Below are 20,848 nucleotides of genomic sequence, written 5' to 3'. Positions count from 1 at the left end.
GAAGGAGACAATTAAAAATGGAGCTAAAAAAGAAGATTATGGAAGAAATGAGAAAAGAAAAGACCTGAATCTGTATTTACCTTTTGCCATTTCCACTGTTTACTCAAAATGCACAGGTGTGGAAATGGTTTGAACTTGTTTACCAAAGAGACTTAATGAAGATAAAATTACATCACTCATTATCAGAAACAACAAGAAGGTTTGGTTAGGAGAAATTTTTTTATCACTTGAGTCCTTTACTAAGCACACATGAAATCTAAGTGCTCGAGTATTTTTGCTTTCATTTTTATGACAATGTAGGTGCGATGTCCATATTGTTAAAATGCTCACGAAATTATCGAAAAGATCATACAATATTATTAATAAACCGCTTGTTCGCTCAATAAGTCTTTACGGCCCTTTTCAGATACAGAGCACAGCGCAAGGACCAATAAAATTTGTACAGTGCACAAGTATGTAATTGATTGATATGTGGGGTTTAACGTCCCAAAACCACTATATGATTATGAGAGACGCCGTAGTGGAGGGCTCCGGAAATTTAGACCACCTGGGGTTCTTTAACGTGCACCCAAATCTGAGCACACGGGCCTACAACATTTCCGCCTCCATCGGAAATGCAGCCGCCGCAGCCGGGATACGAACCCGCGCCCTGCGGGTCAGCAGCCGAGTACCTTAGCCACTAGACCAGCGCGGCGGGGCATTGTGCACAAGTATGTAATTGAAAAGAATTAGTATGTAGCAAAATTTACAGAGATTAAAGCTTACCAGGTATTGTACAATATTAGGCAAAAAGCAATCAAAGGTGGCTTCACCATCAATGGCATCCCAATACTAGAATGTCAGCCCATAACTTAATGGGGCTCTGGAACAGTTTCGCAAGTAACCAACGAATGTCTTAATTCAAGCAGTTTATTCTATCCTGATGGACTGTCATAAACTTAAAACATGCATTGAGTACAAACATGGTTACAGGGGTTTGCCGCATGCTTTAAGCACTTTCTATTGCATTTAGTATCAGTCAGTGCGCTTGAAAATGATGCTGGAGAGGATGAGAAGACAGCAAGTGCCTCCATCAGTGCCAATCATGACCTTTCTTTTTTTCACAATTCATGATTTTTTTTCAAGTCACGATTTTGTTTCAGGGCTATTCCAGGCAAATGTGAGCACATTGCGCCATCCTTTGGTGACTTCCGTAAATATGCAGCTCCCGATGCTTAAATCAGCCGAGCCAAGGATTTTTCGAAAATGATTGTTCATTCCAGTTTACGGCATCATTCGTCAAGAGACGAGAGAGCGATCTCTGGATGACTTTGAGAGCTGTAAACTCTATACCGCATGCTACGATATAATGCCTGAACATCATCTTCTCAGTTGCTTTGCCTATCAATACCCAGCTTTTTAACACCAGCTAAAGAAGTGTTGCAAAGCCTTTCTCAGTAATAATATCACGGCACATTTCAACTCTGACCTCAATAACCAAACGATGTCAAGCCAATTTCATATCTAGGGCACACATTCTCCTTCTATTACATATAATTTAAGTGTATATACTCCATGCCACATATCTGCTCGGTTTCTCAACTGTAATGAACCGAAAGTACCAAAATACCTAAATCCATGTTTCTATCACAAAATATACTATAAAACAATTATTCTATAATGCAGTCTAAGCAATGAGGTTGAAAAAAATAATACAGTGGGTCTATCTAATAAAGATGCCAAAAAACACTAAATAAAGCACATTAAATGCAAAAGAAGGAAAACATATAGAGCTATATACAAAAAGGTTTATCATAAAGCTGTCTTTTTATTCATGACGATAAGTGGGGTTTACCATCCCAAAACCACCATATGATTATGAGAGATGCAGTAGTGAAGGGCTCCGAAAATTTCGACCACCTTGGGTTCCTTAACGTACACCCAAATATGTGCACACAGCCCTGCAGCACTTTTGCATACATAAAAAATGCAGCCACCGCAGGCGGGATTCGATCCTGTGACCTGCGGGTCAGCAGCCGAGTATCTTAGGCACTAGACCCCCGCGGCGAGGTGTCTCTTTTTTTTATTCACCTGATACAATAATATTTAACTGCTGTAATCAAAGCCCATGCAAGAGTCAATATTTTGACCATGCTAAGCATGCCTACAACAAACAAAAAACACCAGAAAGGCACAATCATTCTTACGTGAATCTAATAGATCTTATGAAAAGTACAGACAAGTGAGCCTAATAAAAAAGATCAATCACATGACACTTCATATAAAATGCAAAGACAACTGAAAAAAAACAAGTCACCAGAAAATGAATAAGATGACCCAATCACAATAACAAATGCAATGACGGTATTATCTAAAACTTCTAAAATACAGCCATTGACACAAAATTTGAAATGCGGTGTTGTTCATCCAAACAGTACCCTCAGATTCCTTTGACATTCTGCGAGAGGAACTGAAAAATAAAAAAAAGCAATAATGTTATAAACAATGAAATAAGCCAACACTTTTCAGTTGTTAAGACATCGTATATTCAAAAGCAGTTGTGGAATTCGTATTTGAAGCTTGAGGAGGCAATGTTTTCATGAATAATCTATGCTTCCAGTGAAAACTCTTTTCTAACCAACTAATGCACAAAAAAACTTGAAAATCACTATGTTTTGCACATTCAGTCAAACATTGCATTACTTGTAAGAATGCTTTGCCTAAAGCACATTCGAAGCTACATGGGACTTTTGCTGCCACAAACAATTAACAAACAGCTACGATGAACTATGAGATGCTTCAGAAGCAGTAATTATGTACCTTTTTATACATATGCAATATCAGAGCAATAAATGGACTCTGGAAGAAGACCGTAATGACTCAGAAATAAAAAATAACTGGCTTGGATTCATAATTACGGTGAGGCATCTTTATTACTAATCCAATAAGAATACATATTCTAAAGCTACAAGTTATCGGTCTTTGTAAAACCAAACAATTTACTGAACTTTCCTGGCACCATAACAATACTGACTAGTTCAATTTACTCCTGACTTTGTCACTGAGACACATGTTTCAGAATGAAATGTTTGGTGAGAGAATGAAAATCTCATATTCTCAATTGTTCTATAACTGCTCATTTGCAATGTGGTACAATTGATTGCTCAGCACATGAAATCCCTATAAGCCTGTTTTCTGGAAGAAATTTCTCTAGATTTATCATTATAAAAATATCTCCAACTCTTGATAAGCTTCTGCAGATAGAGGGAAGGTAAAGTCTGCCAAGCTTCAAATGAACACCAGAATGACAGTACTGGTAAGATGTTAAATGTTTTAATGTTCAATAAGAAAAGCTCACTGATGATAGTAAATCTGGCATAAATGAAATTAATGACCATATTTTCACATAATGATTTCATCAAATGTCAGTCATAATTAGGCACACAAAGACTCTCATAACTTTTGCTGAATTGTAACAAATATGCAAACGATTTGACACACTTGCAATAATATTGCTAAATGCTTAACTGCTGTCAGGAAGCGCACATGTACTACGTATGCAACGAGACTGCAAAGCATATAGACTAAATAATATACATATATTAAAAAAGAGAAGACCCACGCACACGCACTCCCAGAGAAAGCACATTTGTGAGCTCTACATTAAAAGTGATCGTTTTTGGAAACAACAAACGTACATGGCAATATCTTAGCCACTGTAGTAGTGCTGTGACGTCAAGAAAGCAAGAATAGTTTCCCAGCTCGAAATGTAAACAGTCTTGGCTGGGTATTGGACATGTATCTTCGAGCATAGCAGCATAGCATTTGATCTGCTAGTTGCCTTAGAGGGTGTACCACTTACGAGGCTTTCATGCTCAGCTAAGGTTGGCACATTCACTCATTGCATTAACAGCTGCATTTCGACGATGGCGCAAGATGTAAAAATGCCCATATATTTAGACATGTGTTTTTGCAAGAGCATCAGCTCGTGAAATTAATGCGCAGCTGCTTATGGAGGCTCCATCGCACTAACACGCATGATTTCTAGAAGTAACGACTTTTAATAAGTATTAGCTCTCGACACATCATTCATCTTCCATGCAGCAGAGCAGCTTGCCTGTGTTTCGATGGAAGCAAGTTTCTTGATTAAAAATTTTCCAGTTATACTCCAACAGGAACATTTGTTTACTCTTTTCAAGCACAACAGCATGTCTTCAAGTACTGCAGTTGATCAAGCAAAATGCCCACAACCATCAGCAACAATCCCGATGACTAGACTGCTCTCAAGGCCATAGTTAGATAATTGTGGGATGAAAAAGCCACATTAGTCTCAGCAATATCAATAACAAGTATGTAACAACAATCACAATAAATTAGTAAAAATGCATTATTCCACTGGAGCCATTACTCAGCTTGCCTTGAAAAATGGAAGAAAAACATATGAAAACCAATTAATATATTACTGCAAACATTAAAATACACCGATTACAATTGCAGAAACACGTAAATAAATTTTATCTAGGGCACCTGAAACACTTGCACAAGTGACAATACTCAGTACTACCTTCTATCTTTTAGCAATTTTATAAAGAGCTACGATATTCTTTTGTAATATTATGGTCAAACAATTAACAAATCAGTACTTATATGAAAAAACAAGGTGAAAAAACTGCATCACATAGCCAAAAAGCTACAAAAAATGCACGCAATACAGAGCCTAGATGCAGGAAATACCCTTAGATCTCGCAAGAGAACAGTACATGTTTCGAACCCAATCTTTCTTAGCGGGTGGTGAAGATTACCAGCGCGAGATTCCTTTGGCACACATAAAATATCAACAACTACATATTTATACTTCTAACACTAAAACAATTCAAAACACAACCAACTACCTAAGCACATAGTAGTGCTCACAAGAAGCATTTCTGGCAGCTGAATGACACCATGCACTCATCAGTGATTGGTCAAGAACAAAGGTTGTATGTCATAACTTCACTGCATTGAAACCTTCGCCGAGATATTTGTTGTTTGCCTTACATTTTAAGGTGACTCCAAGAGACGTGGTCTGTTTTTCAGTCCACACTTCATTAAAGAGAATCTAATGGCCTGAAAAGTGTTCAAGGATTCCCGTAACGTGCAGCAAGCAACACTACTGAGAGTGCTAGCAGTACCAGTGTATGAAAAACAATTGAAGCACAGTGAATAATTAAGAATGAGATCAGAAAGGCCAGCAAGTTTTAATTAATGGGTTTTGTAAAATCTCAAGGAGCTTTATGCACCCAGAAGCAAGCTTTGTAACTGAAAAATGCACTATGTAAACTGTGAATAAACTGTGAAGAAAGAATCCAAGAATTGTTACGATTTTGAAGCATGTGAAGTGGTCAATGTATATGACGTCACTTGCATTTGTGTTTGCACAAGTGCCTGTTAAGGTTGCTTTTCGACACAAACGCCTCAGGACATAACGGGCATTTATGGGGCCGCTCACCCTCGTGTGCACGTATGTGAACTACCAAATTGTCTCTCTGTGAGAAGTTCCGGGGACACAGATGGCACTCAAATAGCTGCTCTCCTGTGTGAACCCTCATGTGCACTTTCAGATGAAACGAGTGGTCAGACTCATCGTAACAGTGGCAGTGGTGGCTGATCCACGGTGTGTCTTCTCATCGTCCTTAGTTACCTGGTGGCTGGATGACCCTAGAGCTGCACAAAACAGACAAAACAGATGATTTTCTATCGTTTCTTACGAAAGAGAAACATCATGAAATTGCATTACACCTTTGACAACTTGAAATTTTTGATCAGACCAAAATATAGGTATAAAAACACCCCATTACTTCAAACTGTTTATTCTAATATAGTACATATTTTGAAGGATTTTAGTGGCCCTGTTCACAGTATATATTTGAGAGCATAAATGTTGACATATGGTCCAACATAGCGTGCCAGCAATTTTACACGTAATTCACGTTCTCTTATTGGAGTCCAAAGCCGCACCAAGCCGCCGTGTTCATATCTGACCTGTCTGCCTCCGCAGTCTAACCGTACATCCAAAGTTCTTACGAAGCAAGAGTGTGCAAATGGGTAAGTTGTCGGCCCTCTTTTGCACGGCACACAGTTTCAGAAATACAGAGATCATCGAGGTCTAGAAGTGGAAAAAACATGTTGAGTGTATAGCGTGGCAGTCCAGGAAAAAAAGAAGGGACTGTAGCAAGCAGTTGCACGCAGTGCGGTGTAATGAGAGTAATAAAAGGCCGAACATTGTCCCAATTTTGGTGGTCTGATGCATCAAACAGGGATCTGATGCATCAAACAGAGCGGCGTTTTTGCATTCAGCAAGACTGTTCGTTTGAGTTTGATAGGGCGTAGAGTGTCGAAAACATGAAGCAAATAGACAAAGCATCTCTTCAACCACGTCTGCCACGAACTGGCATCGACAGCCCCAAATGATAATTTTAGGAGGTCCTTGTCGAAGAATCACAGAGCGTAGCATGAAGAAGCATACATCACGAGTAATAGCCAACGGTATAGCAGCCATCTCGCAGTATAAAGTCAGACTATCGCTACACACGATAATCAGACCATTTTCGTTTGAAAACTATGAAAAGGGGCCAAGAAGGTCAATTCCAACTAGTTCAAATGAAGTTCTTGGAGGCGGCAGACGATGTAGTCCACCAGAAGGGGTACTTGTAGGACGCTTCCAACCTTGACACTCATTGCTGTTTATGTGACCAGTTTATGTGACCAGCTCCACAGAAAGCAAGTTTGTGCCAAGCATCTTCGAACATAGCACAACCACACACATTGAGGTTTAACATAGGATGGGAGAGGGAAAGGATAATGGCACAACTGTGTACAGCATAACATGGTGAGAGATAGGAAAGGACACTGAGCAGGACAAAAAGTGATGAGAGGGTTAAGAGGAGGAACAAAAGGGCAATATAGAAGGAGATAGGGAAAGAGACAAAGAAGAAAAATGGAGGTGTAGAAAAGGATAAAGGAAGAAAAAAAACAAGAAAGAAGAAGATGAAATACCTCATTCTCTGTTAACCTTTTCCATCTCCGCTGTTTACGTAGATTGCACAAGCGTGGAAATGGCTTCATTTCATTAGTTTACTATAGAAACCTATCAAAGATAAAATTATTTCACCCATTATTACAAACAACAAGAACGTCTTGGTTAGGAGGCACCTTTTTACTACTCGAAATCTTTCCAAAGCACACATCAAAGCCTAAGTACACAAGCATTGTCTTATTCACCCTTATGACCATATCTGCAATGTCCGTAATGTTGAAATGCTCATGAAATTATTTAATAGATAATGATAATAAACCGCTTCTTCACTCAATAGATCTTGAGGGCACTTTTCAGAAAGAAAGCAGAGCTCAACAACCAATAAATTTAGTCAAATGCACAAGTATCTCATTGCAAAGAATTGAAATGTAGCAAAAGCTACGCAGATTAAAGCTTACCAGGTTTCGGACAATACTAGATAAGAAGCAATCAAGGATGAGTTCACAATCAATAACTCCTGAATCCTAGATTTCCAGCCGATACATCAAAGCGGTGCTGCAACACTTTTGCATGTAATCACCAAATGTCTTAATTCAAGCAGTTTATTACTTTACAAATTGACTGTCACAAAATTTTAAGAATGTGTTGAGTACAAATATAGTTACAGAAATTTTCTGCATGCTTTAAGCACTTTACCTTGCACTTAGTACGAGTGAGTGAGCTTGAAAATGATGCAGGAGGGGACGCGAAAAGGGCAGGTGCCTCCATGAGTGCCCATCATAATCTTGTGCGCTATCTTTTTTTTCATTCAAACTCATGATTTAGTTTCAGTGCCATTTCGAACAAATACGAGCTCATTGCGCCGTGATGTGTTGACCTTCGTAAATATGCAACCCAGGGTGCCTAAATCAACTAAAGGGCGCGGATTTTTCTTGATCTTTGTTTACTCCAGTGTACAGCATCATTTGCCAAGAGACATTGGAGAAATTTCTGGATGACTTTCAGAATAGTGAATTCCATACCGGATGCTGCCCTATAAGCTCATGTTTTCAGGAGCTTCGCCTATCAATTCCCAGCTGTTTTGACTATGCTAAAAAAGTGCCGCAGGGCATCTTTCAGTAATAATATCACTGCACAGTTACATTCTGACCTCAGTAACCAAACGAAATTGAGCTAATTTCATCTAACTGAAGCACACCAGAGATGGAAGCGACATTTTATTTTTGTAGAAGATTCCGTAGCAGAAAAAATGGTGCTTCGGAAAAGGCCTAAATGTCCTCAGAGCAGCAAAAAATGCTACAGCTTAAGGTTGCTATTGGCGTTTTCGGAGGAGACGGATCTTCTTAACGACTCCTGCAGTCTAAAACATCACTTAACCACCTAGGAGATATTTATATTTATGATTAAAAATGCCATATCCTTGTACGCAGCTTGTATACAGGCCGTATAGTAGCATCATTGGTGTAAATAATGGGGGCAAGGGAGGGTAAAATGAGTCCTGAATTTTGTTTTGTTTGGGTTTGGGAGGACAGCTGTTGCAAGTGTCCCCCTTGAAATTTAACTTTAGCACGCGATATAATTGAGCTAACAGTTAAGTATAGCACAATCAACATTTTAAAGCCTCTTTATCTGTCACTACGCACCTGTGCTGAATGCCCCTCAGCTGTTTGAACTATGGAAATCGCAAAAAGGTGAAAAAGAAGAGAGTGTATAGAACAACGCAATCGCTCGAGCTCGGATCTGTGCTTGTTTTTTAAAATTCTATTTGAAAGCATGATTCCATTCTTATGTAAACAAAATTCGACCCATAATCATATTGTTACGTGATTTCGTCTGACTGAAAGAGGGCCTAGTGGGGCATAACCAAAAAAGGTGCCTCAGACTGAGAGTGAAGAAGTGGACGTTGTCGGTGAGCTGCGTTGTGGCTGCAGACTGACAACTGTTATTTTACACGTAACATTTTTGGTGGAAGTGCTGGGTGCTCTTCTGACAACGGAGCTACGCAGTGGACGCCTCCTTAAGTCTGCTACCATGGCCCCGGGTGAGGATACGGTTTCGCCACCTACCCCAGCAACGAAAGCAACCCGGTACGTTGCCCTAACGCAACCCAGTGATCCCGGTACCTTTACTGGAGAGGACAACGCGAATGTGGACAAGTGGCTTAGCATGTACGAGCGCGTCAGCAAGAAATATGGCTGGGACCCAACCGTTATGCTTGCGAATGTCATTTTCTATCTTGACAAGACCCCTCGCATCTGGTTTGAGACCCACGAGCACGAAATCACAAGCTGGGAAATGTTTAAACAACAGCTCCGCGACCTCTTTGGCAACCCGTTTGGTCAACAGCTTGATGCCCGAAAGCAATTGGCTGTACGTACACAGACGTCCACTGAGCCCTACTTGACTTATATTCAAAACGTCTAAGCCTTGTGTCAAAGGGCCGATCCCAACATGACTGAGGCCGACAAGATTTCGCACGTTTTAAAAGGAATCGCCGACGATGTGTTCAGCCTGCTTGTATTTACCAACGTAATGACCATCGACGCCGTGATCAAAGAGTGCCGCCGTCTCGAGCAAGCGAAGAGTCGACACATTTTGCAGCAGTTTCAGCGCCTACCCAACACCATGGCAACGTCGTCTTGCGAAGCCCCTCCTTGTCAACCGTCTACAACCGAAGACGTGACGCGCATTGTCCGGCGTGAACTCGAGGCCGCTTACCAGGGTGCTAACAAACCGACGTTGCCCGACGCCTCAACGCCAGCTGTCGCCTTGATCCAGGCTGTTGTCCGCCAGGAATTCGCTAACCTTGGTATCCTGTCCACTGCACCCACCCTGGATAATACTGGTCCCTGGATAGCTTCTGTGGACATGAGACGTCGCCGTCCGTACTCTATTCGAACCAGGAACCCGTCTGAATGGAGAACAGCTGATGATAAGCCAATCTGCTTCCGCTGTGGTCGCGCTGGACACATCGCTCGTTACTGCCGCAGCCAATGGCCATCTATGTCTTCTGGCTCATTCCGTCCACCAAACCACCGTTATCCGACCCGCACTGAGTCTACAGCATTTACCCCTGAGGACTATGGCCATCCTGTCCCGTCGTCACCACCGCCTCAAAGCCGCCCTTCTCGTTCAAATACGGGTCGCCACTCTCCCTCACCATCGTTTAACTGCCGCATGTCCCCGGAAAACTAGGCTGCGCAGCTTCTGGAGGTGAAGCTGCCCTGTCGACCTTACCCAAAAATTCTCTGTTGCCCTTACGTTTGAACCGGAACACCCTAGAAGTATATGTTGATGGCACACTTGTTGAAGCTTTGATAGATACGGGTGCTCACGTCTGTATTATGAGTTCGCGTTTTTGTCGTCGCATGAAGAAGGTCCTCACGCCCCCGTTGACCAGTGTCGTCCAAGTTGCAGATGGTGCAACAGTCCCTGTTGTCGGTATGTGCACAGCTCAACTTACCGTAGCCAATCATCAAGTGGTCGTCCTTTTTACCGTTCTTGCAACATGTCCCCACGACCTCATACTAAGCCTCGATTTTCTTGCCGCCAATTCTGCTCTGATTGATTTCTCCGCTGGTGTGCTCCACCTTGAAATGCCACAAATCAGTGCCGCCCCGTACCAACCTACATGCCGATTACAACGCAGCGACTTTGTTCGCCTGCCCTCCAAAACTGTGACGTACGTCGATTTTCTGTGCTCACCAGCTGCGCCCGACGGTGACTATTACGCTACGCCTCTCACTGACGTACTCCTTGCGCACAATGTTGCTGTGCCCCATACGGTGCTCAGCATCACAGATAACAAAAGTTGTCTACCTCTTGTCAATTTCGGCTACATGAATCATGTGCTTCCACAAGGCATTTCCGTGGCCCACCTGTGTCTGTTGCTCGATTCACAAATTGAAGTGCTTGCCTTAGACACCCTTGTTTCACCGCAGCGCACATCACTCGCAACACATTCGGGCAGCCGTCAAATTGTAGATATGATCGCCACTGATGTTCTACCTCCGCAAGTTGAAGCCCTACAACATCTCCTCGAGGCCTACCAGGATATTTTCGATTTTGGCGACCGACCTCTTGGGCAGACGTCCTTTGTCCAGCATTGCATACGCACAGGTGATGCCAACCCTGTTCACCGCCGTCCCTACAGAGTGTCTGCTTTTGAGCGGAGCATAATTCAGAAGGAGGTGAACAAGATGCTAGCGAAGGACATTATTGAACCATCTTCCAGTCCCTGGGCATCCCCGGTGGTATTCGTTAAAAAGAACGACGGATCGTGGCGATTTCGTGTGGACTATCGCCACCTTAACAACATCACCAAGAAAGACGCATACCCTCTGCCCTGCATTGACGACGCCCTTGATTGCCTCCATCGTGCCGCCTACTTTTCTTCCATCGATCTTCGTTCTGGTTATTGGCAGATTGCCGTGGACCCCATGGACTGAGAGAAAACGGCTTTTGTAACACCCGATGGCCTCTACCAATTCAAAGTCATGCCTTTCGGCTTATGTACCCCGCCACCTTTGAACGAATGATGGACTCCCTGCTCCATGGATTCAAGTGGTCTACGTGTCTTTGTTAGCTGGATGACGTGATTGTGTTTGCTCCCACTTTTGAAGCACACCTTGAGAGACTGTCGAAAATGGTTGATGTATTCCGTCTCGCCGGCCTTCAGCTCTGAATTCATCCAAGTGCCGGTTTGGTCGCCGTCGCATTACAATACTTGGACATATTGTTGACGCTTACGGTGTACAGCCTGACCCAGAAAACGTTCCTAGCTGTGAAGGACTTTCCTGTGCCGAAAACCGCCAAAGATGTCCGCAGCTTTGTGGGGCTCTGCTCCTATTTTCGGCGGTTCATCAAGAACTTCGCGGAAATCGCTCGGCCCCTAACAGATTTACTAAAACCAGATGAGACGTTTACCTGGGGTCCCTCGCAAGCAGCAGAATTTTCCGACCTGACCACTTTGCTCACTTCTTCTCCTGTGCTGGCTCACTTCGACCCTACGGCACCGACCGAAGTGCGCACCAATGCCAGCGGTTACGAAATAGGTGCTGTGTTGGCTCAGTGACAATGTGGGCAGCATCGCGTGATAGCTTATGCCAGCAGGCTTCTGTCCACCTCGGAGCGTAATTATTCCATCACAGAGCGCGAATGCCTAGCGCTGGTGTGGGCAGTCGCGAAATTTCGCCCTTACTTATACGGCCGACCATTTATAGTTCTCACTGACCACCACGCTCTCTGCTGGCTCGCCTCCCTCAAAGATCCCACAGGTCGTCTTGCCCGCTGGGCACTCTGCCTCCAGGAGTATTCTTACACCGTAGTGTATAAATCAGGAAAACTGCACAAAGATGTGGATTGTCTGTCACGCTACCCTGTGGCCGACTGCGATCCTACGAGCACTGATTCTGTGGGCTGCGACCTTTCCATCTCTCAGCTGCTTCATCTCGGGGATGAGCAGCGTCGCGATCCGGATATCAGCCGCCTAATACAACAGATCGAATCTTCACCGCAAGACGCTTCTGTTCGCATGTTTACTTTAAAGGACCGCACATTATATCGGTGTAATTTATCGCCCAATGGTCACGACCTACTTCTGGTCATATCAACGCACCAGCGTTCCACAGTCCTACGTGAGCTCCATGACGCGCCAACCGCGGGTCACCTTCGTGTCTCGCACATATGACCGTGTGTGCCGCCGCTTCTACTGGCCTGGCCTTTCACGCTCGGTACATCGCTATGTCAACGCTTGTGAAATTTGCCAGCGTCGCAAAAAGCCGTCGGGACTCCCTTCCGGATATCTTCAGCCCATCGACATCCCATCGGAGCCATTCTTCCGTGTTGGTTTGGACCTTCTGGATCCCTTCCCAACATCCGCCTCCGGAAACAAGTGGGTCGCGGTGGCTACGGATTACGCGACCTGTTATGCAGTTACCCGAGCCATGCCAACAAGCTGCGCTACAGACGTCGCTGATTTTCTACTACGCAATCTCATTTTAGTGCATGGAGCCCCTCGTCAACTGCTGAAAGACCGAGGCCGTGCGTTCCTTTCGAAAGTGGTTGACGATATCCTGCGTTCCTGCTCTACCCAACATAAGCTCACGACATCGTACCACCCCCAGACAAACGGGCTTACAGAACGTTTAAACCGCACCCTGACAGACATGCTATCAAAATACGTCTCGGCCGACCGTCGTGATTGGGACCTTGGACTACCCTACGTGACGTTCGCATACAATTCCTCCCAGCATGACACTGCTGGGTACTCGCCAGTTTACCTTGTGTTTGGACGAGAATCAACATTGCCGTTGGATACCTTCTTGCCAGCCGCTGCGCAGACTACTTCTGAATATGCACGCGATGCTATTACCCGAGCTGACCACGCTCGTCAGCTTGCCCACAGCAGTATATTGGCGTCCCAAGACTCGCAGAAGCAACGTTACGACGAGTGGCATCGCGACGAACACTTTCCAACAGGTTCCCTCGTTCTTCTTTGGTCCCCTATGCGACATGCAGGCCTTTCAGAAAAACTTCTCTCTCGTTTCACGGGCCCATACCGCGTGCTTAGACGAGTGACTGACAATACCTATGAAACTGTCCCTGATAATTCATCAACCTATTCCGCTCTGCTGTCAAGGGACATCACCTATGTATCAAGGCTCAAGCGTTACCACACTGCTCCTGCTGTGGCCCCGTAAACTCGCCGGGTCGGCGCTTTGGCCGCCGGGAGTCGTGTTACGTGATTTCGTCTGACTGAAAGAGGGCATAGTGGGGCATAACCAAAAAAGGTGCCTCAGACTAAGAGTGAAGAAGTGGACGTTGTCGGTGAGCTGCGTTGTGGCTGCGGACTGACAAGTGTTATTTTCCACGTAACAATATTAAAAATTGGCCACCATGGCCTGATATGTGTCACCTCTTGTGACGTTTTCCTTTTTTAATTTTTTTAATTTAAGCCACTGAGTAGCATACTAGGATGATAGTGTACACAGCTCGCTTTTGGTTTTGCTTAGGCTCACTGGATAGTCCTATGGTTCAACGTAATTTTTCTTTATTTGCCAACACCATTTCGACCCAGGTTATGAGCAGCACTTTTCTTTTGAAGCAGTTTGGAGAAATTCGAACAGCACTTCCATCACTGGGATACGTTCTCCTATTATATATCATTCAAATGTATACTCTTTGTTTCACATCTCTGCTTAGTTTTCCAACTGCAATGAACTGAAAGTCACAAAATACCCAAATCCATGGTCGTATCACAAAATATACTAGTCATAAAACTCAATTCAATCTATAGGTGCAGTCTAAGCAATGAGGCTGAAAAAAATAAAACAGTGGGTTGGTATAACAAAGATCCCCCAAAAAACACGAAATGAAGCAAATATAAAGCAAGATCTAAAATAAACAAATAGGGCTACCTAAAAAAGAGTATATCATAAATTTGTCTTTTTTTTCTTCACCTGATAAAATAATACTTGACTACTATAATAAAAGCCTATTCAAGTGACAGTATTTTGACCATGCCAAGCGTGCCTACAACAAAGAAAAAGTTCAAACTGGCTCAAACATTCCTATGTGAATATAGTAGATCTTACGAAAAGTGCAAACAAGTGAGCCTCATAAAAAAATCAATCGTATGACAATTTATATAAAATGCCTAGACAATTGAAAACAAAACAAGTCACCAGAAATAGACCCAATCACTATAAAAAATACAATGGGAGTATTTTACAAAGCTTGTAAAATACAGCCATTAACACAATCTTTGAAATGTAATTTCATTCATCTAACACAGCCCTCAGATTCCTTCCGCATCCTGTCACAGTAACCTAGAAAAATAAGGATAACAATGTATTAAAGTAATGATCTAAGACAACAGCAGTTATCAGTCTGACATTACAGATGACTGACAGTGAAACAGTGACAGTGAGATGACAGCCTGACAATTGAATCTGACATTTGAACATATTTTAACACGGTGCACGTCTATGCGGACACAAGAGAAGCAAATACAAACGTTGGTTATGTACGCGTAGTGGCGCGCGTGATAAAATATGTTCCAGTACTATCACTAACTGGCCCAGTATTCAGTCCTTCTGCAATTTGACATTTCAAGTCTTTCCGAGGCACGTAGTGCTAAAAATCTTAGCAGACGAGATTCGCGATTGCCCAGTTCAGGCATTTTTCTTGCCAGCTCGAACGGCTCAAGCTAGGCGAGAGGCCCTTTTAGGCATTGACAGAGAAAGATGAAATTAACTGTGCCATTAAACCCAGTTAATATAAGGATAAAAGACACTTTTGCCCTATTAGCAGTCTGGCTATTCGCTTCTCATATGATGCCCTTCTGACCATTGCCGAGAAGAAAGAGAACAAAGAGCATCTTCATTGAATGGTGGTCACTTAAAAAAGGCACTAAACATAATATTGTTTTTCGCGCATATTAAAGTACAATTTCACATATACGAAAACACCATGCGTACGAAAAGAAACTACGGGTGGAGATGCCACCTTGAGACTTCCGCAACAAACACTTTGATGCCATCAATTACTGAAGGCATCGACCGGGCCCTATGTAGCTTCCAATTGCTAAAATTGAACTATATTGTGATCTATGGGTGCCATAGACTTTGCATACGAAGTATCGGAAAATTACATCCGGCAAGTGTCGTGAAAATACGAAAATTCAATGTGGAACTTCTTACGTCCATTGTGCAGATTACAGGTCTAAATTTAAGAATGAAACTTCTACCCTACTTTTGTCCGTTACTGATAAAGTTATGACAGTGAAACTTATGACATTACAGTTCTCAAAGTGCAGTTTATCAATCAAAAACAACTGATTGCTTCGCTTAGGTGTTCCTTAAACTCACCAAGTTCGGCAATAAAAGCAAAGTGTTCACTAATCCACGCGGCAAAAAAAAAAAAAAAAATCTGCGTGGCTATGCTAAACCATTGGCGCCTCCGAGCTATTATCACAGGTTCAACACGTATTCGGAATTTTTAATTTTTGTACAAACTTATTGTCCTATATAATTTTGAAGGCCAAAAACTCTGTTTTGATTGCCTGCTTTCGGCGCCTAAAACTGGATTTTCCAGAGCTTATAAATTTAGCCTCTAGTCATCGGGTAGCATGTAATTTTTAGCAAATTATTATTACTTGCTCCTGCAAAAAGACTTTAAAAGAGGCCGTGCAAGACATTTGCAAGTAATTGTCAAATGGGCTCGCTATCGGACTTTATTGCTTCGGAATTGAACCGCTGCAAAAGATTGTTGGAACCTGCCAAGTATGAACAGAGTTACGCACACTCCGAGCGCTTTTTCTAGCTTTTAGTCAGAGCGAGCGCACTGAAGAAGCTACACAGAGGGGGAGAAAAGGGGCAAGGAGTAGATCACAAAAAAGCAAGAGGCTATGTTCGCATATTACCGCCTGACATGGCATCGAGCACTTTTTTGTCTTGTTTTCTTTCAACAAAGACAGCGCATTGCTCACTTGTTTGCTCTGTAGCATCTCAAGGCACAGGCATATCACAGCACACTGCAAAGGCCACCATCATTGCACAGATCACAATGTTCAAAACAGCCGATGGTCCCGTTTTTTTTGGGTATATGAAGTAGTGGTTTCAGATACGTGGCATCATTTGTTAAGAGAGGTGCGAGCAATTCCTAGGCGACATTAAGTTTTAAATGTATACATGCCCTGCTCACTACATAATTTGCATACCATGTTTGCAGGAGCGTCGACTTCAAATTGGCAGTATTTCTTGACTGCGCACAAAAGACGTTCTAGGAAAGCTGTAACAAATTCTGATTGAGCAAATATCGTGCAAGTTTCAAATGAGCTCTCAGAGAGTATGGCATTCGTAAGAAAGTCAATATTAGAAGAAAACTGCAATCATTTAAACTATTACAAAATAGTTGTAAGATCAATAGTCAAAGCACAAAGAAACATGCCAATATTGTGTAACCCTGTAGGCACCTGCCTTCACCTATGCACCCACTTGTCTTCTTGAGAAGCTGGACACACTGTTCACCTTCTAAACAGTACGGCAAAAAACATTTCAGCCACACATAATTTTTCTATAATAGAGTGCAAGCCACTATTGCAAAACTACACATAATAAACTTTTCTTATATACACACATACAGATTTACAATTCAGATGCAGGAATATGGAGTTGTGCTCATGTATCACCACAAACCATTTTCCTTGAGCAAGTTACACACGGCATATTCATCTGTTTAATAAAAACATTGTAAGGAAATGTGATACACAGTGACTACATTTTACTGCCTGCTCAAACATACTGTTGTGGCAATGCTACTATTCCTCTAAAGCTTTCTAGCAAACATCACTTCAGCCACAGCATGTCCAAAGAAAAAGTCCAATTTGCCATTACAAAAATACATAAAAGAAGGGGAGTTCAGCACCTGTTTCTTGGTCAGATATGATAAAATCAGTCCAACAGACAATTAGAAAAAAAAGAAAGCACAGAGGTTGTGAAATTTATTTAAGTGATGTGATGACATAAACTAAAAAAAAATGAATTGAAGAAGCGCAGCACAGTCAAAACAAAAGCTGGAAGAGCGGCCTTTGAGAGCCCTTTTCAGACACTCAATGAGTAACTTCTACAAGGACGCTTGCAGGTATCCACTAGGACATTATTCTTCATAATTTTTGTGTAGTGGGAAGACAATCACTGTGCCATCCCTTGTCATTCTTCCTAGAAGTGTGGTACCTGCTACACTTATGCAAGGAATATTTGCGAAATTTTTATGCTGTAGCTGATGAAGATAAAGAATTTGGCTTGAAGCTTTTATACAGGTTTGGTGCATTCAACGACTCATTCGTTATGCAATTTGCATTGTGTGACCCCTATTTGTTCCTTGGCTATTCTGAAACAGCTTTATTACTCCCATTAACACGATTCCTTTCCCTACATCAAGCCTGCCTAAGGCCAATTTGCTAAGGAGTTTAAAGCAAGTGAAATTTCAAGTAAAATCAAAGTCTCATTTACACGTAGAATTCCTTTGAAGCAGTCGTGATCAAGATACTGTTCGTAATAAAACAAAGTACATGAGTACTTCGGTCAAGTTTCCAAAGAGATTAAGGCAAATGAATATAGTTAAAATACAGCTCAATGAAATGAGCATATCAAGTGAGACCTACAACAATAAAAGAAATGAATGACTACTAAAAACATCGAACATCAAATTCCAAACAAAGCACACAAACTCCTACAAAGAAAATCGGAAAAGATGCAAGAAATTTACACGGGTGCAACAGCCAAAATTCAATTTGGAGCAACTTTCGGAGCAGCAACATGTTACTTTGGGAGCACTAAAATTTAAGTTTGGAGCAGGTTACGACTCTAAGTTCAGCATGCGTTCACACAGGCCAAAATTGGCCAGCAATAATTAAGAAATAGCATCGCAGCCTGTGGTTACAAATGGGCCCACGTATAAACGCGTGAAACAAATCGTCACGCCAGTTAAACACTTAACTGCGCAGTGAAGCGCTTTGTCGCTTTTCCGTATTCTTTGCGCCAAAGAAGCTCTCTTCTTATAGTGCTAAGAATCAACCCCCCACAAGTTCTACTGAAGCTGCACAACAGAGCCTTCGATCAAACGCAATATTTGAAAAACAAAAAAAAAAAACGACAAAGTACTCACGAACGCTGAAGCATACTTCATCCTGAGTTGCAGTTAAAGATGCCAAAACACACACGAAAACTTTGTAGACTCAGGGAAAGGTCGTGAAATCTCGAACAGCGCGCGAAGCCAGAGAACACCAACCACTTGGTTAGAGCAACGCCTCCTCTAGAAAGATGCCTGAGTCATGGCTCACGCTCCCAGCGGAGTTTGCCTGCCTTCAGTTTTAAACAAGCTCCGCGCGGTGACGCTCGCGACCAGTACTTGGTCGCGAGCGGCTAGGTAGGAAGTCTGTCACAACGCAACAACATATTCTAGATGAAGGAGGAAATCAATTGGAAGGGTACGAAGCGCTAGGTTACATCCAAAAGGTAACAGCCGATTCGTTTCAAAAGAGCGTCCAGGGGATCTCCCCGGTGAGTAAAAGTGTGGCGGAGAAAGCAACAGAGGAAGAGCTAGTACTTGATAATTTCAACTGGAAAAAGGCCGAAGGAAAAATTCCAAAGCGCACTGCCGCGGGTTTAGATGGGATTCCCGTTAGCCTCATTAACGAACTAGGACATAACACTAAGGAAGCATTGTTAAAAGCAGTAGAAAAAAGCTTAAAGGACGGACAAATACCGGACAGTTGGCGACAAAGTAGAATGAACTTAATCTATAAAGGCAAGGGAGAAAAGGACAAGATTCGCTCGTATAGACCACTAACCATTACATCGGTACTATACAGGTTGGCGATGCAAGCAGTAAAAATGAAAATAGAAACATGGGCCGAACATAACGATATTTTGGGAGAACTTCAGAACGGATTTCGAGTCGACAGGCGGTTAGACGATAACCTGTTTGTTCTCACTCAGTGTATAGAAATATCTAAAATAGAGAATAGGCCCTTGTACGTGGCTTTTCTAGACATCACTGGGGCATACGACAACGTTAATCAGGAAATTTTGTGGGATATATTGAAAGGAATGGGCATGGGCGACGACTGTATACAGCTTTTGAGGGAGATATACCGAGAAAATACAGTTTGCCTAGAGTGGGAAGGAATGCGTAGCAAGGAGAACGTTGAGGTTAGCAGGGGTCTGAGACAGGAATGTCCTTTGTCCCCGCTGTTATTCATGCTGTACATGGTGAGTATGGAAAAAGCGCTAGAAGGTAGCAACATTGGTTTTAATCTGTCACACAAACAGGGCGGCATGATGATTGAGCAGAAGCTTCCAGGTTTATTTTATGCGGACGATATCGTCTTATTTGCGGACAGTCGAGATGATATACAGCAGCTGGCGAATATATGCGGAAGGGAAGGTGAAGCTCTTGGACTAGGATTCAGTGTAACGAAGTGTGGATTGATGGTATTCAATGATCCCTGTGATCAGACGGTGTCCATACAAGGCCAAGAAATACCGAGGGTAAGTGAATACAAGTACCTTGGAGTATGGGTAAATGAGAGTGATAGATACATGGAGGTACAGGAAAAAGCCTCGGCAGCAAAAGGAAAGAGGAATGCGGCAATAATGAAGCACAGAGCGTTGTGGGGATACAATAGGTATGAGGTGCTTCGAGGTCTGTGGAAGGGTGTAATGGTTCCAGGGCTTACTTTTGGGAACTCAGTGGTGTGCATGAGGGCAGAGGTGCAATCGGGAAAGGATGTAAATCAAAGGACTGTGGGACGCCTCGCGTTGGGTGCTCACGGGAAGACGACAAACGAGGCTGTAAAGGGCGATATGGGGTGGGCAGGTTTTGAGGCGAGGGAAGCGCTGAGCAAAATAAGGTTCGAAGAAAGGCTAAGAAATATGAAGGAGAGTAGATGGGCAGAGAAGGTGTTCCGTTATTTGTATAGGAAGAGCGTGGACACACAGTGGAGAAAAAGAACTAGAAGACTCACTAGTAAATATAAGGCTGGTATTGTGAGCCATATGTCAACAAAGAGCGTTAAGGGAAAAGTCAGGGAGGCGGAGAGGATTTACTGGATGGCAGCTATGGAGAAAAAACCGGCTTTGAGTAACTACCGAAAGGGCAAAAATGAAATAAGGAGGGAGGCATTTTACGATAATTCAAGGGGAAGCGCTTTACTGTTTGAAGCGAGATTGGGTTGCCTTAGAACGCGTAGTTATAAAGCAATATTCAGTAAAGAAGAAGAACAATGCACATGCTGCGGGAAAGATAAGGAAACGGCGGAGCATGTTCTGATTGAATGTGGAGATATCC

At 42.8% G+C, this 20,848-nt stretch overlaps 1 long non-coding RNA gene across 1 annotated transcript; it reads right to left on the bottom strand.

Annotated features, from left to right (window-relative positions):
• Positions 1–2,044: 2,044 nt before the first annotated feature.
• LOC142768717 (uncharacterized) lies at positions 2,045–18,813 on the bottom strand. Its single transcript, XR_012885412.1, has 3 exons — positions 18,665–18,813; positions 5,468–5,682; positions 2,045–2,449 (listed from the first exon to the last, which is right to left on the bottom strand). It is a non-coding gene; the product is annotated as an uncharacterized LOC142768717 (long non-coding RNA).
• Positions 18,814–20,848: the final 2,035 nt, after the last annotated feature.

Source organism: Rhipicephalus microplus, chromosome 8 (genome assembly GCF_043290135.1).
Source record: "Rhipicephalus microplus isolate Deutch F79 chromosome 8, USDA_Rmic, whole genome shotgun sequence".
Lineage (NCBI taxonomy): Eukaryota > Metazoa > Arthropoda > Arachnida > Ixodida > Ixodidae > Rhipicephalus > Rhipicephalus microplus.
This window is presented reverse-complemented; position numbering and strand designations above follow the sequence as displayed.